A 6,366-nucleotide genomic window follows, 5' to 3' on the forward strand; every position below is an offset into this window, starting at 1 on the left:
CGAACCATTGCAAGTCTTGAAGAGTGTTTTCTTTCTTATTTTCACAAAGAACCCTGTCATTGCCTGTGGAACAGAAGCCTGGACACTGACAGTCCTTCAGCTGTTTGAAGACCACAATCATGTCTCCCATTCTTCCTCTTTTCTCCAAAGTAAACAGCATACGCTGGGATATAATCATAACAAACAAGCATAGCACTGAGACCCTGATGTTTTGTGAAGGATTGTTGACATCACTGAGGCCTTGATGAGCTAGGATATAATTGAGGGGGCAGTTCTCCATCTGGTATGAATGTCAGGTGTGAATATGTCTGCTCATGGATGCAGATACAACTGTGCTTCAGATCTGAAGGGCAGCACTAGGTCAGGATGTTGCAGAAGGTCAAATTCAATATTGAGTGAGTTACCACATGCATACAGTGGGGTTCATGCTTCTTATATTCTCCCAATGCATGGATAATGGGGAAGAGGCAGCATGGGTTCATGCTTCTTATATTCTCCCAATGCATGGATAATGGGGAAGAGGCAGCATGGATGAACACAACACCGCTCTCCCACCCAAAGGATTCTTAATTGTGTGGAGAACAATTGAATAGTTTTATGAAAGCCCTCTGCCATACCTTGTTGGCAAAACTGGGCTAGATCAGGTATGGGGAAGCTGTGAACATCCAGAGGTTGTTGAACTCCAAGTTCCATCATTCCTGAACAGTAGCCATGCTGGAGCCAACGGGAGTCTAGCCACATCTGAAGGACCACATTCCCTTCTAGGCAACCTTCTGAGGGCCATTTGGTGGTGGTAGGCATGGCCAGAACAATAAATACATTATTTTCTTTGTACAGTAGGCTTTCTACATTAGGCTGATTCCTACACACACTCCCATGCCCCTTTATATTTTCCATCCCAGCAAGCCAAAGGCATTCTCAGAGCTGAAGGAGACATTCTAACCAGGCAGAAACTCTCAAGGTGGGTGTGAAGCAGAGCTGGTTAGTGGGTAGGTCTGGTGAGAAGGGGAGTGGTTGCCATAGGACCCAACAGAGAGGCTTGGGGAGCAACAGATCCAGAATAAGGCAGAAGCCCCAGACTGTGGGTCCCCAGTGCTGTGATGTGACATCATCATGGCATGGCATGGCATGGCATGAGCACAGCCGTCACTCTCCAGCACCGCTTCTGTCCTTCTGAAGTGGCAGGAGGGGGGCAGCAGAGCATGGGTGCATGTTTGCAGCTGCAAAGGGCCCCAACAGAGGCCCTGCAGGTGAGGCAGAGGCCCTGGCCCAGTAGTTGCTGTGGTGCTAGAGAGCTGGAGGTAAGGCAGCAGAAAACAGCAGCAGTGGGCAGAGGCTGGGCACCCACAGTCACCATCTTTTGGGTGCCCAGGCACTCAGGTTCCGTTGGAGATGGCACCAGTGGTATAAGGCAGGATCAAAGATTCCCAAGAGGCATGGTGTATTGTGGAACTGCACCCTTGTAGAACATCTGCTGCCCACCTTTATATTATCATCCCCATTCCCAACCACTCCTGCCATGTCTTCAAACTGGGTTCTGTTTTTCCCACTTGCATTTTGCCTTGAGATTGTCCCCTCTCCATCTGCTCTTCCTCCTACCAAAGCCCACACAGCAAACTGTCCTCCTGCTCAGCTCTCCTCAACTAGGCAGGCGCTTCTCCTCACCTGGCCATGCCTGGACACATTCTCCCCCTCTGCTTCTGCCTCATTTGTTACACAACCACCCCTACATTCTTTCTACAGAGATGGGAGGAGAGACAGCATCTTCGCATGAGCCCCCACGCAAGATTCCTGCCTCACTAGAGCCGAACTGCTTAGCAACGGCATTCAGTGCTTTCATGAGACTCTATGGAAGCTCCAGCACAGCTCACTCACTGGGCATGACCTAGAAGATCACCCACCACTATTCAAGTTCAAAAAGCTGCACACAGCCCAAATGACTGCCTGCAAGAGGCTCCCATACAGCTTCAGAGCCTCTCTGGAGCACAGAATTCCAGTAATTGCACTGAATTACAACCATTATTATCTTTTGTGCAGACTACTATCCACTAGGGGATTAAATGAAGACTGGAGATTAGTCTAGGAGCTTGTTTAAAGAAAGTTCTCTATTCCTTTTCTTCTTCCACTCCTGTTCACTCTTGGAAAGAAGAGGGGAGTGAGAGCCTGTACCTTTTCTGTTGGCAAGATAAACCCTCTTTTCACATGCTCAGAAGAGTCAAATTAGTATTGAGACCAACCAACACGAGAGAGAGAGAGAGAGAGAGAGAGAGAGAGAGAGAGAGAGAGAGAGCATGATTGCATCTTAAAAGGGGTTCCATTCCAAGGGTTCCACATTTACTAAAAAATTGTATATACCCAAAGCCTTGGAGCTACCCCTGTAATAATGCCTATTGCACACCTGCATGGAGAGATGTGAGTGTAGAAACCCCTTACTTCTGTGCAGACTGAAGATGTAGCCTACTGCACAAGGGTCTCACAAACTGCTTCATTTACTTTCTTCTCTGATTCCTGCTTATCACTGACATGTGGCCCCTGAAAGGTTATCCACGAGGGAATGCAACCCTCATGCTAACCAGGGATCCCCACCCTGTGTTAGCAAGTTAGACTAGGACTAGGAGAACCTGAGTTCAAATTCCTACTTGGCTATGAAGATCACTCTGTGACTTTGAGCCAGCTGCTATAAACTTTGAGCATAACCCTACCTCACAGGATTGTTGTGGGGATGAATGGTGAGGTGGAGAATTGCATAGAGTACAGTAGACCCACAGCCTCCACACTTTTAACTTGTGCACATTCAACTTCATGCATTGGGCAATTAAAACAATACCAAAGGGGGCAGAAGGATGTTGACAAGCTGGAACATGTGCAGAGGAGGGCAACCAAGCCTTATGAGGAACGGTTGAAGGAGCTGGGTATGTTTAGTCTGGAAAAGAAGAGACTTAGATGAGATATGTTAGCCATCTTCAAATATTTCAAGGCTGTCCCATGGAAGATGGCACAAGCTTGCTTTCTCCTGTTCTGGAGGGTAGGACCTGAACCAATGACTTCAAGTTACAAGAAAGTAGATTCTGAGTAAACATCAGGAAAAACTTTCTGGTTGGCAGGAGGCAGTGGACTCTCCTTCCTTGGAGGTTTTTAAGCAGAGGTTGGATGGCTATCTGTCATGGATCCTTTAGCTGAGATTCATGCATTGCAGGAGGTTGGACTAGATGACCCTTGGGGTCCCTTCCAACTCTACATTTTTGTGATTCTATGAAAGGGAACAGACATCCAGGGAAAGACTTTCACACCCGCCCTGCCCCCAATGTGTTGTTGTTGTTTTTTTTGCTAAATGCGATTTGGGCTTCATGTGCTACTCCTGGAATATACCCTCACATAAGCTGTGAGTCTACTGTATACTATGCCTAGCTCCTTAGGATAAAGCATAATAAGTAAAACCAATAAACAAAATGCAGAACTAGATGGATCTTCAGAGTAATCCAGCAGGCTTGTATACCGTTACCTACTAAATAGGTCAGGACTGGGGAACATGGAGACTCCCAGTGTCATTGGACTTCAGTTCCCATCAGCATCAGCCAGAATGACCAGTGACCAGGAATGGTAGGAGTTGTAGCCCAGTAATATCCAGAAGGCGACAGGTTGCCCATCCATGATCTAAAAGAAGTACATGCATACTGCGGCAAATTGTCGCAGGACCCATGGAGTTGAGAATTGTAGTTCATTGTGCAATAGAATACTTAAAGAACACAGAGGGTTTTGTTGTTTTTGTTCTACAGCGCCCTGTTGAAGATCTTCACCAAACCCCCATAAATTACATTTCAGTAAAAGCACAGATGGAGAATGTGTGGCCCTCCAGCTGTTGCTGGAATGGAACTCCCATAATATCTGACCATTTGCCATGCTGACTAGTGATAGTGGGATTTGGAGTTCAGCAACATCTGGTAGGGCACAGGTTCCCCGCCCCTGAAATAGACTGGTAAGTTGGTTATAATTATCCAGGTTTCCAAAAGGTGTCTGTCTGTCTGTCTGTCTGTCTCTCACCTACACCCACCCACCCACACCCACACATCCCTGATAAGTCTTTGCCAAGTAACAGTACTGCCAGCTGTTCATATATTATAGAATATGGAGAGGAGAAGGGGAGAAAGGGGGCATTATTTTACAACCACATGTGGGCACCCCCCCAAGCCTTTGATTTGCTTTCTGGGAATGCTTTGTGGCTCAACAAACAATTGAAAACTACATAGTTGCAAGGTGGAATCAACAAAAACAACAACAAAAACCCCAGGGGCATTAATTATATATAGAGAGAGATTTCCTTTTTCTTCCCTCCCTCTTTTTATTTTTATTTTTTAAAAGACGCTATTGCTTAATTATTGTTTGCAAATCTCCGGTATTTAAATTGACTTATTTGCAAATCTCTGTTTAGAAATTGACTTTGTAATTATAAAGTCCGTGCAGGCATATCGCAGGCCCTGGAGGGGTCTCTAACGAGGAATGATAATGTACCAAGCAATGTGAGCCTCCTGCGTTGCATTCTAATAGCAGAGAGATGGTTACGAGCTGAGGCAGAGGGGTCTGCTGGCAAATCCCACAACCTAACAGAGGAAAGAGTGAGAGAGGGTGAGTGTGGAGTGGAGAAGAAATGGATATCCAGTGTGTGTGTGTGTGTGTGTGAGAGAGAGAGAGAGAGAGAGAGAGAGAGAGAGAGAGAGAGAGAGAGAATCGCTTTCCCTTCCAGCTCCAGCAATCGGATCGAGCTCAGTTTGAGCATAGAATGAGAATGAGGCTGCCTCTTGGCCTAAAACAGCTGCTCAGCACTCTGCTGCACAGAAATACCAGCATTCAGTGTGTAGCAGGTGATGCCTTAACAGGCAGCTTGTCTTGCAAGTGGACTTTGAAGCAGCTATGCACTGTTGTGATGCTAGTTATGATGCTTCTGGCTGCTGAGAATAGGTGGCTTTTGAGTTCTTTGTAGTGTGAGTGTGCATTATTATCATGGAAAATAATAGGGCCGGTTCCGGGATGGCATCTCATACCTTTTTTGTTATTTTGCATAATACTTGTTGTTTTTGTTGTTTTACTTATACTCCACCCATCGGGCTGGGTTTCCACAGCTACTCTGGGCAGCTAACAGCATATCTGAAAACATAATACGTAAAAGCATCAAGCATTAAAAACCTCCCAATACAGGGCTGCCTTCAGATGACTTCTAAAAGTTGTGTAATTCTTTATCTCCTCGACATCTGAAGAGAGGGAGTTCCACAGGGCACCACTACTGAGAAGGCCCTCTGCCTGGTTCCCTGTTACTTTGCTTCTCGCAGTGAGGGAACCAACAGAAGATCCTCAGAGGAGGACCTTAGTTTCTGGGCTAAGGTACAGAGATGCTCCTTCAGGTATACTGGGCTGAGACCGTTTAGGGCTTTAAAGGTCAGCATCAACATTCTGAAGTGCTCAGAAACATACTGGGAGCCAGTGTAGTTCTTTTAGTACCAGTATTATATGGTCTCGGCAGCCACTCCCAGTCATCAGTCTAGCTTCTGAATTCTGAATTCTGGATTAGTTGTAGTTTCTGAGTCACCTTCAAAGGTAGCCCCAAGTAGAGCGCATTGCAGTAGTCCAAGCAGGCGATAACTAGAGCATGCACCACTCTAGCGAGACAGTCTGCGGGCAGGTGGGTCTCAGCCTGCGTACCAGCTGGAGCTAGTAGACAGCTGCCCTGGACACAGAATTGACCTGTACCTCCATGGACAGCTGTGAGTCCAAAATGACTCCCAGGCTGCACACCTGGTCCTTCAGGGGCATGGTTACCCTATTCAGGAACAGGGAGTCCCCCACAACTGCCTGCCCCCTGCCCCCCCAAAACAGTACTTCTGTCTTATCAGGATTCAACCTTAATCTGTTAGCCGCCATCCATCCTCCAACTGCCTGCAGACACTCACACAAGACTTCACTGGTTCTGACTTATAAGAGAGGTATCATCTGCATACTGATGAACACCCAGCCCAAACTCCCTGATGATCTCTCCCAGCAGCTTCATATAAATGTTGAAAAGTATGAGAGAGAGGACAGAGCCCTGAGGCACCCCACAGGTGAGAGCCCAGGGGTCTGAACACTCACCCCCCCCACACTTTCTGGACATAACCCAGGAGGAAGGAGCAGAACCACTACATAACAGTGCCCCCAGCTCTCAGCTCGTCTAGACAGTCCAGAAGGATATCATGATCAATGTCATCAAAAGCAGCTGAGAGATCCAGCAGAACTAGGAGACAGCTTTCACCTCTGTCCCTAGCCTGCCAGAGATCATTTAGCAGCACGACCAAGGCAGTTTCAGTCCCATGATGAGGCCTGAATCCTGATTGGAAT

The sequence above is a fragment of the Podarcis gaigeae genome (genome assembly GCF_964106915.1).
Source record: "Podarcis gaigeae genome assembly, chromosome: Z".
In the NCBI taxonomy this organism is placed as follows: Eukaryota; Metazoa; Chordata; class Lepidosauria; order Squamata; family Lacertidae; genus Podarcis; species Podarcis gaigeae.